The sequence below is a fragment of the Eumetopias jubatus genome, unplaced genomic scaffold (genome assembly GCF_037043125.1).
Source record: "Eumetopias jubatus isolate StellerSeaLion01/CBP00866 unplaced genomic scaffold, mEumJub1_p1.0 scaffold_1, whole genome shotgun sequence".
NCBI classification, from domain to species: domain Eukaryota; kingdom Metazoa; phylum Chordata; class Mammalia; order Carnivora; family Otariidae; genus Eumetopias; species Eumetopias jubatus.
Window position 1 is genome coordinate 46,156,888 of NW_028274807.1, and position 19,293 is coordinate 46,176,180.

Consider the following 19,293-nt stretch of genomic DNA (forward strand, 5'->3'; position numbering starts at 1 on the left):
CAGAGAAAACACAAATTGAGCAGTGTCTTCATTGCACAACAGTTTACTGACATATGCTAGTACTAGTAGCAGCCATAGTCATCTGCACTCATTGGTAGATGAACTAATGCTGTGGATGAAGTCTCTGGGGAAGACTAGGGCTTCAGGAAAGGAATGCATGGGACAGTTACATATGAAATACCAGGAAATTAAAATGTGTATTGTTTGGATGTATTTACGTTTGTTTGCTCCATGTTAAGAAATTTAAAAATAGAGTCTTTTTTTTAAACATTCTTATTTATTTATTTGTCAGAGAGACAGCACACAAGCAGGGGAAGCAGCAGACAGAGAGAGAAGCAGGCTCCCTGCTGAGCAAGGAGCCCACGCGACTGGACCCCAGGACCCTGGGATCATGACCTGAGCTGAAGGCAGATGCTTAGCAGACTGAGCCACCCAGGCGTCCCTAAATATAGATAGTCTTAACCTAAATTTTAATTAACTAGACTTTTTCCCCCTTTTTGTCTTCTCTTTCTTGTTCTTTTCTTTTTCTTTCTTTCCTCTCTTAATCAATAATGAGTGGAGGAATACAGAAAATGAATTGACCTATAGAGTAAATGAAAATATGGAAAGAATGCTTACAGCCTGCTATTTCTGCTTCCAAATGAATCCCAGCTCAGCCACTGTTAAGGAAAGGAGAATGGAGAGAAAGAACCCAGGGGCTGGTGCCTTTGCTTCTGTTCGTACAGAAACATCTGGGCTTTAATGGTATGATCCAGTAAGAATCACTGGCACCATCATTGCTATTAAATGTCTGTTAGGCATTAATAAAACAGAAGAGAGTCATTTAATATGGCATTTATACTGGAAACCTTGGGATGATGGTATGAAATGAATCACTGGTGGGCTTTATCAGTGAGTGTGTATTTTTGGCAGGATAACAGAAAGAGGGAACAAACGAGAATTTACTTTTGTGATCTTCCAGTGGGATAGGAGAGAGAGAAGAATGTGGCAGTTCTGGGGAAATATTTTAAACTTCAAAGACCAGAGCCCTCAGATCTGGTTACTGTTCTCACAGGAGCATTTTCTTTGTCCTGTTGACTGTTTGGACAAATGTTTGCAACCAAGATTGTTGCTAAATGTTTGAATTCTGCTGAGGAGACATTCTTCCTTTTCCTCAACCGAAGTGGTTTGGATACTTTTTTTTTTATCTTGTAGCTTCTTTCAGTTAATCATTTCATTCAAATCTAACTCTCAGGTTTATTATTCATGTTTTCTTAACATTTGTAAACTAGGTAGTACAGCAAATTTAAGACAGAATTGTTAGGAACCTAATTCATTATAGAAGATATTTAATTTCTGCTAGTAGATAATGGCTAAATACTTTTTTCTTGGCATATTTCGGCAACATGACTGATTTTAATAATTTGCCCTTTGCTTTTTTCTCCACTACAACCATCCCTCTCTTTCTCTTTCTACCCCCACCAACACCCCCTTGGTTTACCAGTAACATAAAAATTTAACCAACTCTGATCCTCTCTTGTGGATCAGAACAAGAAGGCTTCAGCTTGGTATTTTATCTCTAATGGAGGCAGCCAAAGATTTTAGTAAAATCGTGTGAAAACTGCCCTCCATAACATCAACATCATGCCTAGAAATGAAAGAATTATTCGTAAATGGCAACAGAAAACTAAAAAATGAATGGGGAACATACCAGAGTTTCTGAGATAATATGATTTAGGTGTGCAGTAGCTGCCTGCCTCCCCTGGTATATGCCTGGATTCTTTCCTGCGGGACCTTTGCAGGAAATTAAATACACAGAGCTGAAATGCTATTTGGCTTCTGAAAAATTGAGTTGTTTCATGAGATCATGGAAACAGCTTTGGACCAGACCCTTGTATCCACCTTCCATTTGAAAGTGCTCTATGACCTCCAGCAAGGCTCCTAACCTCTCCAGGCCTCAATTGCCTTATTTGTGGACCTTATGATAGGTTCGAAGTTTGACAATTCTTCCAAATTCTCATTATCCACTGCTTGCTTTCATCTTTTTTTTTTTAAAGATTTTATTTATTCATTTGAGAGAGAGAGTACGAGCAAGGGGGAGGGACAGAGGGAGAAGCAGACTCCCTGCTGAACAGGGAGCCGGATGTGGGACTTGATCCCAGGACTCTGGGATCATGACATGAGCCGAAGGCAGATGCTTAATTGACTGAGCCACCTAGGCGTCCCTGCTTGCTTTCATCTTGCAGCCAAATTCTAAGTCCTCAATGCTGAAATAGCTACCTAATGTAGGAGGGATAAGAAACACCAGCTAATGACTGGAGAATTCATCCCTAGGAAAGTGTTGTCTGTGCTGACCAGGAGGGCAAGGGTGAGCTTAGTTTGGAAAATAACCCTCATGCCCCCTAACCCTGGCCCAGTGATGCCTTTATGAACTGGGGCTGGATAAAGAGCCGCAGTTCTGTTCAGTGAAAGAAGCAAACAGGACCTTGGAGTGGGGAAGGTAACCTTATCAGGAAGGAGATGAGCGAGGTCAGAGGACATAACACTGGTCGTGATGTGGCCGGAAGCTGGAGCTCTAGAGAAGTGAAAAACAGTAAAAATTCCCCAGTGGTTAGAATGCAAAGATGGTTTGAAAGATAGAGATATCCAATAAAAAATTGTTAGTTGTTTGCTATATGTGCTATAATGTAACATCCCCCCCAGCCTTTCTCCCAAACTTTCCCTTAAATTTACTACAGTTTAAGCCTTGATGGTCATTAAGGAGAACACGTGAGATGATGAGCACTGGGTGTTATACGCAACTGGTGAATTATTGAACACTACATCTGAAACTAGTGATGTACTATATATGTTGGCTAATTTAATTTTTTTAAAAAGCCTTGATTGGATGAAACTCTGGGGAAGGGGGTCTTACAAGTGAAGGGGGGACAATCAGGTTGGTGTCCAACTTATTGATTCTTCATGGAAGAGGGCAGTGTCCTCAGGAGGTGAAATGAAAGCAGAGATAAAAAGATCAGAAATAGCAGGCTAGAACCAGAGGTTCTGAGAAGCTTAAACCTTCGTGCTGCTCACCATCCTCTTAACAAGAGGCTTTCATCCCTAGGTAAGTTGGGATATTTGAACAATTTTGTGGTTTTCCTGTTTGTTTGTTTTTTATTTCCAATCAGTGTAATACAGTGTAATATTAGTTTCAGGTGCACAATATAGTGATTCAACACTTCCATACATCACCTGATGCTCATCACAGTGCTCTCCTTAATCCCCATCACCTATTTCACCCATCCCCCCACCCATATCCCTTGAACAATTTTGTTTAAATATAAAAGGATGCGGTGACCATAGCAAGCTAGAGGATTTGAAATCATCCAGACAGCAGACATTTATTACACTAGGATAAGCAAATCATAGTACAATAATTCTACTTTTTATTTTCTAAGAACCAAGAGAATGGAAATAGAAATTGGGATGTTTTTAAAATGCAGGCAACTCTTCCTTTGAATCCTTTAATTAAATTTAATTTGGATCCTTTAAATTTAGTAAGTTGATAAAATAGGGACCAGTATTTTAAATAATAGCAAGGTTTTGGAAATGCAATGTTTAAAAGGAATACATACCTAAGGTTTTTGAAACAAAGAAGTATATCATCTTCTTCATATCACATTCACAGACTAGTTGTTGGCCTGCTTTTTAACACAATAAGATATAAATGAGATGCAGAATATATTCTACATTTTCCTTTAAACAGATCTTTTTATTGTGGGCATTCTATTAACCATGATTTTAAAATGGCAGATTATGGACTAAAAGGAAATAATATGTTGTTCAGTTTAATCTTACCTTCCATGAGCTTCTGCATTAATAATCAGGCTTTAATGCCAATATAAGCAATACTTTACATTTGACTGATCTATAAGATCATTTCTTCATAGTTAACATATTGCACGAAAGTAAAAATGTCAGAGATTTTACTAAAGGATTCATTGCAGACCAAGATAACTCCTTGGAGGGAAAGGAAGGAGAATATAATTTCCCTGACCTAGCTAATTAAAAACAAAACAAATCTTGAAGGACTGTGTATGCCTAGTGCTCATAGAATTTTGAATAAGACTTTTCTCACCACATATCTAGCATTATTTACCGGTTATCCTTTTAAATCAATGCTTGGTTCCCGTTTGTAGATCTGAAGAATGTGCATTCATTTTTGGTTCATATAATCAGTATTTTTGATATTACTGACTTGATGGAGGGTGAGGGCAGGCCTTGGTAAGAGACATATATTACTGAGTCACAAGTAGTCATGTAGTAACAAAAATTCATGGACTTCCTATTTACTTAGCACTCATTTGGAAGGCCCTCACATAGTAACAGCTCCATCTCATGACACAATTTATTTGTTTAGCTGTTTGATTTGAAACTGTAAAAGTGGTAACTCAGGATTCACTTTAGTCTTTTTGTCATTTGCTATTATTCTCCTATTGATAAATAACTAATATTGAGAAAGTATTTCATTATCACAACTGAAATATATCCACTCAAGATGCCATTAGACAGCCACATATGTATGGAATTAATCAAATCACCTACAAAATAATGTCCCCACCAGAAAACCATGCTGAATCAGCACCCAGATTTTGTTTTAATAATAACTGCAACAGTATGTATAATTAAATTGAAATTCTCTCTAAACTCAGTCATTCATGCATACTTATGGCAGCCATCCATTTAAAGAAATTATAGTTAGACGTGGCCCAGAATGAATTTTTAAACACCATCTGTGCCCTAATGGGAAACAAAATGAAACAAATGAGCCATGTTTGAAGATAGGTTAAAATATTATACTCAGATCCCATCTGTAATCATATATTCTCTCCTGAAAGGTACTTCCCAACATTTATGTCTATAAATTTGCATGTAGAGAATTTGTTTTCTTTACCCAATTTTTCCTGGTCCTAGAATCATTTTCATAAGTGTATGTCTTATTCCATTCTATCATATGAAATAACCCTAACTTTTATTTTCCCAAACTAAATGAATACAAGAGGCAGTTAACATTCATGAAAAGTAGAGTGAGTAGCTTCTAAATATTTTTCTTTAAAAAGTTGCTCCTATGAGGGTGCCTGGGTGGCTCAGTCGGTTAAGCGTCTGCCTTTGGCTCAGGTCATGATCCCAGGATCCTGGGGTAGAGTCCCGCATTGGGCTTCTTGCTCAGTGGGGAGAGCCTGCTTCTCCCTCTGCCTGCCACTCCCCCTGCTTGTGCTCTCTCTCTCTCTCTCTCTCTCTAACAACTAAATACATCGGGCTCCCTGCTCAGTGGGGAGTTTGCTTCTCCCTCTCCCTCTGCCCTTCCCCCCGCTGGTGTTCTCTCACTGTCTCTCTCAAATAAGTACATAAAATCTTAAAAAAAAGTTGCTCCTATGGACTTGATATAGCTAATAAACAATAAGAAAACTGTGTGTAAGGGAAGATAATACGAAAACTATATTTTGAAGAGAATCTGAAGATATTTTGAGAATGTAAAATGTCCTTTCAAAAAATTCAAAGAAGCTCAGAATTCTACACCCTACCCAAAGAATGTTAATTTTTCCCCATCGGGTTTCCAAATTGATTTAAAAACAAGCTGCATAAAAATCATGATATAATTTTATGCACTATGGAATAAAATGAGCTACTCTGCTGAGATGAGCACCAACAGAATCACCTGATGGGGCTTTCCAAGTTCTGAGAGCCCCTTTTGGAAACCTATGGCCTCCTTTCAATAATGGTTGGAAAAATATAAGAACCACTGGGTTAGAAGATTTAATTCTGACAATGAGGCTGTGTGAGTTCATTAGGATTTTTGGCTTTTTCAGTTTTACATTTAAAAATCCTTATGTGTCTATTTCTGCCAAGCTTGTGTCCATCCTAAGCTGTATATCTTCCATATTCCTTCTCCTTTGCTGTAAGAGTCTAAATGAAACACTTTGAACCATTAATGGAATGTAGTTGACCCAGTGCCCTCTCTGTCACAATGTTGATTCACAGCCACAAGGAGCAATGGGCAGCAATCCCAGATGCAGACAGTGTCTAAATCTCAGCAACAGGTCAAATGTGGTGCTTGCTTAATGGGCCCCTCTGTCTTGAGCAAGCAGGTCGCCTGTCACAGTGGGTACAATTTCTCATGGTGGGAATTAGTTGTACACAGTTTCCTGTCACCAGGATTCCTCAGAAGGCTATTTGTGACCAGGATGAGGTACTCTTCTGTAGCAACTGAAGAATCATGTACTTTAATGCTGGCCACCTTCCATGCTCAGGGACTGTGGCCAGAAGAGGAAGGGGAGGGGATTCATGTTTAGTGAGCCTCTACCTCTGCTTGGCATTTTACCCATGTGATATTATTGATGTCTTGTGGCATTTCAGTGAAGTAAGTATAATTATTAACACATGGGAACACTGATTCAGTGATTAGCCTGGGACTCAGCTGGGTTGAGACTCCAGGCCTGTCTAATGTGAGTGCTCGTGTTTTTTCCACTTGACCACACTGCCTCCATAGTTATTCTGGGAATTTTGCTTATATCACTCAGTGACCTAAATTCTTTCCAAAGCCTTCTACCAGCAGGCAACAAAACACCTAATAAAAGCACACTATTTTGGGGGTCACAAAATGGTTATTTGATACAAGTGCCTATTTTGGAAACTTAGTAAATGTCCATTTATCTCTTGAGTTTTCTGAAATTTTGTCAAAAAATTCAAACCTTGAATATTTTGAGAGGTGCTCAAGCTTAGATTCTGGAGTTGTTTGGTTGAATTCAGTGTTCAGAGAATATACTGGCATGCCTCATCTTTGCATAATGTAGTCCCACAAAGACTTGGAGAATCTGGGAGATTAATTTCCAGTTAAAAATTGTGGATTGACCACAAACATTTATTCTTTCCTCCCACTCTGAAAATGATGTTAAAATGACATTAGGAGAATTAAGAAGGTATATCAATAAGGACAAAGTCTAGAGTTTTATAGATCAAGGGAACATCAGGCAGAGGACTGGAATTTAAGAACCAGAGCTGAAAATGGAGTTGGGGGAGCACATACATACATGTCTTCATACTGAACTAAAGGGCTGTAATGCTCTTTCACCATCTGGCTTTCACAGTTCAAAAGACCAGGCCACAATGTTATCTAAACATTAAATGGAATGTACTGAAACTTCACTGAGGTTCTGGAACATTCTTCCATACCATTACTGTCTATGCCGCTTAAATTTTGTATTAGGCCTGCTATGGGTTGCAGTATGGTAGGCTTGGTCAGGGGTCAATATTTTCATCCCATATTCCTGGTGTCTCAGGGCCCTGTTTGCATTTTAACATCTACTTACTAAGTGAGCAAGAGCATGTATTGACTTGGTGCCAAGCTGACCTGAGAAGTGGCAAGCTAATTTCTACTGAGCCAGTTTGGCAAGATGAAAACATGAAATGTTCTAATGAAACATACCGGAATTTTGCGACAAAATTAACTGAGTCCTGATAGTATTTCTTTTCAACTACCAGTAGATCTTAGAATAACCCTTTAACACCATAACTTCAATATGTCAAAAATCATGCTCGTATCTCTTCCTTGCCCCACCATCCTTCCTGCTCCATGCTTTATGCACTGTTTGCTATGACAACTGCTTGAAGTCCACCCACACTTCTCCATGGTGTGAGCAAATGGCATGCTATAAACTACCAAGAGTTAGCTGGAAATCACAAATCTCTCTTTACACTTTTGGATTCTCTTAGCATATGCTTAAGGTTTTAGAGAATCCCTTCCAGGAGCTGGATTTTTGTTTTTGTAAATCTTGTTGTGAAGGAATCCATAGACCATTCCTTTAAGATCATGGGGTTCTTAAAATCCAAGCTTACCTTAACTGTGAATCATCCTACATACATGCTTATACTGAATTATTTGCTGCTAGAGAGCATGGATGATTTTACATAATTTTAGTGTCTCTTGATAATAGCACCACAGTAGTTTTATGATAAAGGTTTGATGAATGAATAACATATAGATGAAAGGACTGTGACTCTTTTGGACTCAAAAATTCTCTTATTGTTTAGATGCCAGGTATCACCCTTCTTTCCAGGATTTACCACTAGCTTCTGTCCTAAGGCCCATGTTATAGGACAAAAATAAAAGATAAACCTCTATTTACTTAAGTCTCTGTGTTCAGGTCTCTGTTATTTACAGCAAAATGTGATTCTAACTGATACATGTGTTTGGGAGGAGGGAAGTTGTCCTGCTGAAACAAAAATAAAACAGGTTCCCACTGGACATTTTCTAAGAGGAATTTGTACTGAAAAAGACTTTGTTTTAAATTGGTATAACAGTCCGTTTCATAAATGCTGAGTATAAAGTTATATGAGCCTGCTATTCCCTAATCCCTAATCTGATTAAATAAATATTAAGTCATTTCTAACATGTCTAAGATATTGTCCATAATACTATAGCAAGATATCTTTTTCAGTACAAATTCCTCTTAGAAAATGTGAGGAATGGCTCTCTAATAAGCTTCTATTAGAGCTTATTAGAGTTGACTGGAATAAAATGGTAAAAATGCATGAAGGTGGGTGTGATCTAAAGAGCTATTAGCCCCCATATAAGCTATGCTAATTTTTTTTCAGCTTCTGACAACTGTCAAAATATCATTTTAGATCACTGAGATCCCCCACTTACATTTTAATTTAGCCATCTTCAATAATCTTGTCAGAGAAAAAAATTTATTTCTCCATTTAGTTCTAGCAATGAATGTAGGGACTTGAAGATATTTACAATTTGAGGGTATTAATGTAAATGAATCCCTTATTTGTACCCACTGTCTGTGAGAGAGCTTGGAATATACTAGTACATCTTTATTTTCCATGATGATTTGAAAGATGCCTATTTTAATGATATCAGGATTATAATAAATGCAATCTCCTTGACTATCCTTGCTCATTGTATAATGTGTGATGCTCTTTAATTGCACTCCTTGTCAAGCAAAAGGAAATTATACAAAGGAAGTGATACAGCCTGTAAACAGATAAGAGTATGTACTCTGTAAATTGTTCTGGAGTGTGGGAAAATCCCTAATGAATCTTTGATCATCACTTTCTCTCCCTTATTTTTATTTTTTTAAAGATTTTATTTATTTATTTATTCATAAGAGACAGAGAGAGAGAGAGGCAGAGGGAGAAGCAGGCTCCCCGCTGAGCAGGGAGCCTGATGCGGGACTCGATCCCAGAATCCTGGGGTCATGACCTGAACCAAAGGCAGACGCTTAACCATCTGAGCCACCAGGTGCCCATCTCTCCCTTATTTTTTTTTTAAATTTCTTATTGTTATGTTAATCACCATACATTACATCATTAGTTTTTGATGTACTGTTCCATGTTTCATTGTTTGTGCATAACACCCAGTGCTCCACGCAGAATGTGTCCTCTTTAATACCCATCACCAAGCTAACCCATCCCCCCACCCTCCTCCCCTCTAGAACCCTCAGTTTGTTTTTCAGAGTCCATCGTCTCTCATGGTTCGTCTCCCCCTCCAACTTACTCCCCTTCATTCTTCCCCTCCTGCTATCTTCTTCTTTTTCTTTTTTCTTAACATATGTTGCATTATTTGTTTCAGAAGTACAGATCTGTGATTCAATAGTCTTGCACAATTCACAGCGCTCAGCATAGCACATACCCTACCCAATGTCTATCACTTAGCCACCCCATCCCTCCCACCCCCCACCACTCCAGCAACCCTCAGTTTGTTTCCTGAGATTAAGAATTCTTCATATCAGTGAGGTCATATGATACATGTCTTTCTCTGATTGACTTATTTCACTCAGCATAACACCCTCCAGTTCCATCCACGTCGTTGCAAATGGCAAGATCTCATTCCTTTTGATGGCTGCATGATATTCCATTGTGTATATATACCACTTCTTCTTTATCCATTCATCTGTCAATGGACATCTTGGCTCTTTCCACAGTTTGGCTATTGTGGACATTCCTGCTATAAACATTGGGGTGCACATACCCCTTCGGATCCCTACATTTGTATCTTTGTGGTAAATACCCAGTAGTGCAATTGCTGGATCCTATGGTAGCTCTATTTTCAACTGTTTGAGGAACCTCCATACTGTTTTCCAGAGTGGCTGCACCAGCTTGCATTCCCACCAACAGTGTAGGAGGGTTCCCCTTTATCTGCATCCCCGCCAACACCTGTTGTTTCTTGACTTGTTAATTTTAGCCATTCTGACGGGTGTGAGGTGGTATCTCATTGAGGTTTTGATTTGGATTTCCCTGATGCCAAACGATGTTGAGCACTTTTTCATGTGTCTGTTGGTCATTTGGATGTCTTCTTTGGAAAAATGTCTGTTCATGTCTTCTGCCCATTTCTTGATTGGATTATCTATTCTTTGGGTGTTGAGTTTGGTAAGTTCTTTATAGATTTTGGATACCAGCCCTTTATCTGATATGTCATTTGCAAATATTTTCTCCCATTCTGTGGGTTGTCTTTTGGTTTTGTGGACTGTTTCTTTTGCTGTGCAAAAGCTTTTTATCTTGATGAAATCCCAATAGTTCATTTTTGCCCTTGCTTCCCTTGCCTTTGGCGATGTTTCTAGGAAGAAGTTGCTGTGGCTGAGGTCGAAGAGGTTGCTACCGGAGTTCTCCTTTACGATTTTGATGGACTCCTGTCTCACGTTTAGGTCTTTCAACCATTTGGAGTCTATTTTTGTGTGTGTTGTAAGGAAACGGTCCAGTTTCATTCTTCTGCATGTGGCTGTCCAATTTTCCCAACACCATTTGTGGAAGAGACTGTCTTTTTTCCATTGGACATTCTTTCCTGCTTTCTCAAAGATTAGTTGACCATAGAGTTGAGGGTCCATTTCTTGGCTGTCTATTCTGTTCCATTGATCTATGTGTCTGTTTTTGTGCCAGTACCATACTGTCTTGATGATGACAGCTTTGTAATAGAGCTGGAAGTCCAGAATTGTGATGCGGCCAGCTTTGCTTTTCTTTGTCAATATTCCTCTGGCTATTCGGGGTCTCTTCTGGTTCCATACAAATTTTAGGATTATTTGTTCCATTTCTTTGAAAAAAGTGGGTGGTATTTTGATGGGGATTGCACTGAATGTGTAGATTGCTCTAGGTAGCATTGACATCTTCACAATGTTCGTTCTTCCAATCCATGAGTATGGAACGTTTTTCCATTTCTTTGTGTCTTCTTCAATTTCTTTCATGAGTATTTTATAGTTTTCTGAGTACAGATCCTTTGCCTCTTTGGTTAAATTTATTCCTAAGTATCTTATGGTTTTGGGTGCAATTGTAAATGGGATCAACTCCTTGATTTGTCTCTCTTCTGTCTTGTTGTTGGTGTCTAGGAATGCCACTGATTTCTGTGCATTGATTTTATATCCTGCTACTTTACTGAATTCCTGTATGAGTTCTAGCAGTTTTGGGGTGGAGTCTTTTGGGTTTTCCACATAGAGTATCATATCATCTGCAAAGAGTGAGAGTTTGACTTTCTCTTTGCCGATTTGGATGCCTTTGATTTCTTTTTGTTGTCTGATTGCTGTGGCTAGGACTTCTAATACTATGTTGAATAGCAGTGGTGATAGTGCACATCCCTGCTGCGTTCCTGACCTTAGGGGAAAAGCTCTCAGCTTTTCCCCATTGAGAATGATATTCGCTGTAGGTTTTTCATAGATGGCTTTTATGATATTGAGTTATGTACCCTCTATCCCTATACTCTGAAGAGTTTTGATCAAGAAAGGATGCTGTACTTTGTCAAATGCTTTTTCTGCATCTATTGAGAGGATCATATGATTCTTGTTCTTTCTTTTGTTAATGTATTGTATCACGTTGATTGATTTGCGGATGTTGAACCAACCTTGCAGCCCAGGGATAAATCCCCCCTGGTTGTGGTGAATAATCCTTTTAATGTACTGTAGGATCCTATTGGCTAGTATTTTGGTGAGAATTTTTGCATCCATGTTCATCAAGGATATTGGTCTGTAATTCTCCTTTTTGATGGGGTCTTTGGTTTTGGGATCAAGGTAATGGTGGCCTCATAAACTGAGTTTGGAAGTTTTCCTTCCATTTCTATTTTTTGGAACAGTTTCAGGAGAATAGGTATTAATTCTTCTTTAAATGTCTGATAGAAGTCCCCTGGGAAGCCATCTGGCCCTGGGCTTTTGTTTGTTGGGAGATTTTTGATGACTGCTTCAATTTCCTTAGTGGTTATAGGTCTTTTCAGGTTTTCTATTTCTTACTGGTTCAGTTTTGGTAGTTGATACATCTCTAGGAATGCACCCATTTCTTCCAGGTTATCTAATTTGCTGGCATAGAGTTGCTCATAATATGTTCTTACAATTGTTTGTATTTCTTTGGTGTTGGTTGTGATCTCTCCTCTTTCATTCATGATTTTGTTGATTTGGGTCATTTCTCTTTTCTTTTTGATAAGTCTGGCCAGGGGTTTATCAATCTTGTTAATTCTTTCAAAGAACCAGCTCCTAGTTTTGTTGATCTGTTCTACTGTTCTTTTGGTTTCTAGTTCATTGATTTCTGCTCTGATCTTTATTATTTCTCTTCTCCTGCTGGGTTTGGGCTTTTTTTGCTGTTCTTTCTCTAGCTCCTTTAGGTGTAGGGTTAGGTTGTGTATTTGAGACCTTTCTTGTTTCTTGAGAAAGGCTTGTATTGCTATATACTTTCCTCTCAGGACTGCCTTTGCTGTATCCCAAAGATTTTGAACAGTTGTGTTTTCATTTTCATTGGTTTCCATGAACTTTTTAAATTCTTCTTTAATTTCCTGGTTGACCCATTCATTCTTTAGTAGGATGCTCTTTAGCCTCCATGTATTTGAGTTCTTTCCGACTTTCCTCTTGTGATTGAGTTCCAGTTTCAAAGCATTGTGGTCTGAAAATATGCAGGGAATAATCCCAATCTTTTGGTACCAGTTGAGACCTGATTTGTGACCTAGGATGTGATCAATTCTGGAGAATGTTCCATGGGCACTAGAGAAGAATGTGTATTCCGTTGCTTTGGGATGGAATGTTCTGAATATGTTTGTGAAGTCCATTTGGTCCAGTGTGTCATTTAAAGTCTTTATTTCCTTTTTGATCTTTTGCTTAGATGATCTGTCCATTTTAGTGAGGGGGGTGTTAACGTCCCCCACTATTATTGTATTGTTGTCAATGTGTTTCTTTGCTTTTGTTATTAATTGCCTTATATAATTGGCTTCTGCCATGTTAGGGGCATAGATATTTACAATTGTTAGATCTTCTTGTTGGGTGACCCTTTAAGTAGGATATAGTGTCCTTCTTCATCTCTCATTACAGTCTTTGTTTTAAAATCTAATTTGTGTGATATAAGGATTGCCACCCCAGCTTTCTTTTGGTGTCCATTAGCATGGTAAATGTTTTCCACCCCCTCACTTTCAATCTGGGGGTGTCTTTGGGTCTAAAATGAGTCTCTTGCAGACAGCATATGGATGGGTCTTGTTTTTTAATCCAATCTGATAGCCTGTGTCTTTTGATTGGGGCATTTAGCCCATTTACATTCAGGGTAACTATTGAAAGGTATGAATTTAGTGCCATTGTATTGCCTGTAAGGTGACTGTTACTGTGTATTGTCTGTGTTCCTTTCTGATCTATGCTGCTTTTAGGCTCTCTCTTTGCTTAGAGGACCCCTTTCAATATTTCTTGGAGGGCTGGTTTCGTGTTTTCAAATTCCTTTAGTTTTTGTTTGTCCTGGAAGCTTTTTATCTCTCCTTCAATTCTCAATGAGAGCCTAGCTGGATATAGTATTCTTGACTGCATATTTTTCTCGTTTAGTGCTCTGAAGATATCATGCCAGTCGTTTCTGGCCGGTCAGGTCTCTGTGGATAGGTCTGTTGCCAATCTAATATTTCTACCATTGTAGGTTACATATCTCTTCTCCCCTGCTGCTTTCAGGATTTTCTCTTTGTCTGTGAGACTCGTAAGTTTTACTATTAGATGTCGGGGTGTTGACCTATTTTTATTGATTTTGAGAGGGGTTCTCTGTGCCTCCTGGATTTTGATACCTGTTTCCTTCCTCACATTAGGGAAGTTCTCTGCTATTATTTGCTCCAATATACCTTCTGCCCCTCTCTCTCCTTCTTCTTCTTCTGGGATCCCAATTATTCTAATGTTGTTTCGTCTTACGGTATCGTTTATCTCTCGAATTCTGCCCTCATGATCCTGTAGTTGTTTCTCTCTCTTTTTCTCAGCCTCTTTATTTTCCATCATTTGGTCTTCTACATCGCTGATTATCTCTTCTGCCTCATTTATCCTAGCAGTCAGTGCCCCCATTTTTGATTGCACCTCATTAATAGCCTTTTTGATTTCAACTTGGTTAGATTTTAGTTCTTTTATTTCTCCAGAAAGGGTTTCTCTAATAACTTCCACGCTTTTTTTCAAGCCCAGCTAGTATCTTTAAAGTCATGATTCTGAACTCTAGGTCCGACATCGTACTAATGTCCATATTGAGTAGGTCCCTGGCTGACGGTACTACCTCTTGTTCTTTTCGCTGAGGTGATATTTTTCGTCTTGTCATTTTGTCCAGAGGAGAGTAGATGAATGAGAGAACAAAATGGTAACAGGTTAACAACGTCCCCAGCAAATATACTCTATACAAATCAGAAAAGACCTGAAACCAGGGGAAAAGAAAGGGACAGAAAGAAAAAAGAAAGAGGAAAAAAAAAAAGAAAAAAAAGAAAAAAAGAAAAACAAAAACAGAACAATACAAAAAAACCCAGAATATGATCAAATATGATCAGGCTAGTGCATAGATAAGTGCCACACACTAGATTTTGGGCGCATTTTGGTCTGTTAGAAAAAAATTGCTTCCTAAAATTTTAAAGGAAGGAAGACTTATATATGTACAAAATAAGGGTTGATACAATGAAGGGATGGAAGATGACTATAAAGATGAAAATTATAAAAGATTTTATAAAAGGAATTAATAAGAAGTTGTTTGAAAAAAGAAAGAAGAAGATTTAAAAAAAAAAGGAAAAGAAAAGGGAGAGAATATGATCAGGCAGGAGACTAGAACAAAGCCATACACTAGTGATTTAGGGTATATTTTGATCTGTTAGAAGAAACTGTATCTCAAAATTTTAAAGAGAGAACAACTTATATATATATATGCCAAAAATAAGGGTAACTACTATGAAGGGATAAAATATGACTCTAAAAATGAAAAATAAAAAATGTTTTTTTAAAGAAGGGATTGATAAGATGTTCGTTGAAAAAGGGAAAAAGAAAAATTAAAAAAAAAAACAGTTAAAAAATTAACTTTGAAAAACTAATGAATCATGGTAAAAAAGCCATGAATTCTATGTGCAGTATTCCCCTAGCGCTGGAGTTCTCCCGTTCTCCTTGATCAGTAAACTTGGTCTTGGCTTGCTGGCTGTTCCTGCTGATCATCTGGGGCCTGTTGCCGTGGTTCCCAAATGTCTTTGCCGGAGGCGGAATTGCCCCACCCTTGTCGGTCCGGGCTAAGCAAGCTGCTCGGGTTTGCTCTCAGGAGCTTTTTTCCCTGCAAGGTCTGGTACAGCTGTGGAGGACCAGGGTGAAAATGGTGACCTCCCAATCTCCACCCGGAGGAGCTGAGAACTCGGGGCCCCACTCCTCAGTGCGCCCCCAGAGAAAAGCAGTCACTCCCGTCTCCCTGGTCTCTGGCTGCACTCCGTGCTCACCCAGCCTGAGACCGAGCGTTTCTATCTCTGGCACCCGACCCCGTGTGGAGTCTCCAAACCCAGCAGACCCCTGCGGTGCGCTCCCGCACCGCTCCTCCCCGGGGAGGAAGGGGAGTCTCCCCGGCTCTGCCGCTTGTTGGTTCCCTGCTGGAGGAGCAGTGGCCCGACTGGGCCGCGGATCACAGTTTACGGCAACCCCGAGCTGAGAGCCCGCACCTCGGCTCTGTCTCTGCAGCCGGCTTCCCCGCTCCAATACCTGGGAGCCACACTCAGGCACCCCCAGTTTTTTCTGTGACCCCGAGGGTCCTGAGACCACACCGTCCCACGAGGGTTCCACCCCCCGCTTAGCCACTGGAGCGACGTCCCTCAGCGGAGCCGACTTGTAAAAGTTCCGATTTTGTGCTCCGCGGCTCTATCACTTGCCAGAAGCGGCTGACGGAGGCCCCCTCCCCCGCCGTCTATCCTCCGGAATATCGCCTCGGATTCACTTCTCCGCATGTCCTACCTTCCAGTAAGTGGTCGCATCTCTGTTCAGAGAGTTATTGCTACTCTCTTCTTTGATTTCCTGTTGAGTTCGTAGGTGTTCAGAATGGTTTGATCCCTATCCAGCTGAATTCCTGAGACCAGACGAAATCCAGGTCTCCTACTCCTCTGCCATCTTGCTCCGCCCCCCATCTCTCCCTTATTTTTAAAATGCAGTCTATGACATTCTTTCTTGATGGTAGGATGGAGAGATTACCCTTCTTCAAGGTTCCCAAATAATTAATACCATGGAATTGTTTGCATATAACCTGAACAAATCATCCAAATGGTTGAAGAGATTGTAAGGGTTTCAAAAAAAGAAATCTAAATAATAAAAAGTGTATATATAAAAAATTAGGTCAATGAGGTCAATGTGTGGACACCAAGAACAATAATGCTACCTTTGAGAGGGCCACATGGAGACTGTGAGGTGGTCAATTCTAGAGAGTGGCATTCACATCACAGTCTGCGGGATGGCACTCTTGTTGCTGAGTGGTGCACAACTTCCATGGCCATACAAGGCAGCCAAGGCCATTCTTTGAGTTGTCTTTTGTTTTGCTTATTGTGGCTGCAGGGGTTTCTTTGCCAAGTTTGCCTGTGTTTTTGGCCTTTCCTCCAGCTCTTACTTTTCCTGGAACATTGGCAATGGGATTGATTGGCAGCTGTGTTATCCTGCACTGTCTTTGGCTGTGTCCTTGACTCCCTATATTACCCCGAAAACTAACATTCATGTATCCACAGTCTTTGTCGGATGATTAGTAGGGATGTTTTTTCCTTTGTTACCTTTTGTTTGTTTGCTTCTTCCAGATACCAAAGTTTTTCCCTGCTTATGACTTGTTGCTTTAAAGAGAATCACATTTTGTCTTTGTGTCCTTATTAGAGTGGCTATATCACATATTGTCCAATCAGGGATACTTTAAGATATATTATATGGTCATCCTAATACAAGGATGATATTGATAATGAAACTGGAATAACAGGTATAAACTGGGACTGTGCTGGGCACTCTGGGGTGTCAGATCACCTATCCTTCTCTTTCTCTAAGCTGATATGCAATAGGCTCACACCTTTAAGGGAGAAGACATGTTGGGAATATTTACATTCAGTAAACGAGTAGCCATTGTCCTAATGTCCCTGAATGCACCTCACTTCATGGCACTTCTTCCAAGACTCTCCAGACCTCCCTACCCTTTAGCATCTAAACTGCTAACCCTTGGTGTGGCTGGAGGCCTCTACCCTGTCCCAGGCCTAAGGTTGGCATCTGCTGTAATAGGAGCTGTGCCATATCACTTGCTCAACGCTTCTTAATATTACCCCAGCCTTTCCCCTATCCATCTACAAAGTCCCTTTTTCTTTTACTTACTCTGTCATTCTATCAGAGTGTAGTCCCAATACTGCAAAGATACCCAAGCTTCAGTTTTCTGTTTCATCCCTACATAGAGTTGTGTTACATTCAGTTTTGCAGACGTTAGTTATATACATGTCAAAAATAACAAGATATCTTTTCTGGCTCAAGGAGAGAAAGATATTTGCTTTTGTTATCAGCTTCGTAGAACCGCATTGTGATTATGGTTACTTTAAGCAAATGGCTTTGAAAGAAGAGCTCTGTCTCTCATCATAATAACAGCATTATAGAAAGATTGTTTCTGTCTGTGAACTGCCTCCTCTGACTGGAATGTGCGGAAGGTGACTGGTCTCCATGAGTAAGATTAGAAAAACTAAAGAAGAGTATCAAAGAGCATTATGACTTTAAAAAGAGGTAGAAAATATTTGTGTCTTTTGCTTAAAAATCACAAGGCAAGTATTTCAGATTACTGGGTCAAATTAAGACATTTCAAGAAGCAGTAGAAAAAAAATTTAAATTTTGTGATTGGTGAAACAAATTCTCCTTTTTTTTTTTTTTATGCATCTTCCTTTTTATTCTGAGAGGCTTCCAGCTCAAACCAAAGTTACAAAGTTAACCACTACTCTGAGTTCCTGACACAGCAAATCCCTGCGTGGTCTTAAAAAAATAGAGGTCTATAATTCCTTCTTGAACACACCTTCGAAGTGGAGGTCTTTGGCCATGAGCTCCTCTTCGACATCATCCAGTGCCCACTGGTGATCCGTCAGCTCCAAAGCTTCCCACTCTGTCTTGAAAGCTTTGTTGGTGTCTGCAGGCATGGCCATGGCTGCTCCCGTCATCTGCTCCTGCATCATCCGTGACTGGTCAGCGGCATTATCTTGGCCCAGAATCAGGGAGTAAATGCTTCGAAGCCCAAAAACATTGAGGAAGTACCCGGATGCAGAACTCACCCAGGATGCATCTAATGTGAGTAGTTCAATTCCCTGTTGTAGCATAGGCTTAAAACGGAGAGTCAGTGGAAATGGGACCTTGGTTGTGACAAAGCCTGAGAAAGTCATGTTGATCCAACCACCAATAAGAATCATAGGGAGCACATTTGTTACATTGCCTTTCATCATGTCTGTGAGCATGGTGGGATCAGTCATAGAAGGAGGCACTACCTTCCTTTTAGTTTTTTTTGAAAAATCTATCCTCTGGGTTGTTGAAGTAATATTTTCACGTCAAGAAAGACTGTTTGGGAATGTATTTTCCATTTTCCCTGAGGACTCTGCTCCGAATTAGGACTTGACTGTCGGAGACTTGTTCCTGGGTGAGCTTCTTGTCGCTCTGCAGCAGGATGGACACGTAGTGGCGGATCATGCCCACAAAGAATGTGATGATAACGATGGGTAGGACCACCCAAAGGTGGATGTTAGAGTGGAGCAGCAGCTCCAGCCCCGCCATCTTCACAGAGAGCCGGCTCCCATCCGCTGTAGTCGGGTTTCTCTTCCCCCCGGGGTGTGAAAGCCCCTCTATGATTTCGCCTATGGGCCTTGTCACGCCTCTCAGTCTAGCTGGCCCGGGGCCCTACTCCAGCTTTGGCTCTCGGCAAATTCTCCCTTTTTTGAGAGCACCAAATAAAAAACCAGGATGATGTTTCCCCTCCCATATAGCAACTGTGAATTGAAGGGTGAACTCTGGATTAAGAGCCAGTATTTTCATGACTTCATATAAATGTGAGATCTGAAATATTTAAAATGCTAAG

General features: G+C 39.9%; 1 pseudogene; it reads right to left on the reverse strand.

Annotated features, from left to right (window-relative positions):
• Positions 1 to 18,142: 18,142 nt before the first annotated feature.
• On the reverse strand, positions 18,143 to 18,994 carry LOC114221073 (ER membrane protein complex subunit 3 pseudogene; annotated as a pseudogene).
• Positions 18,995 to 19,293: the final 299 nt, after the last annotated feature.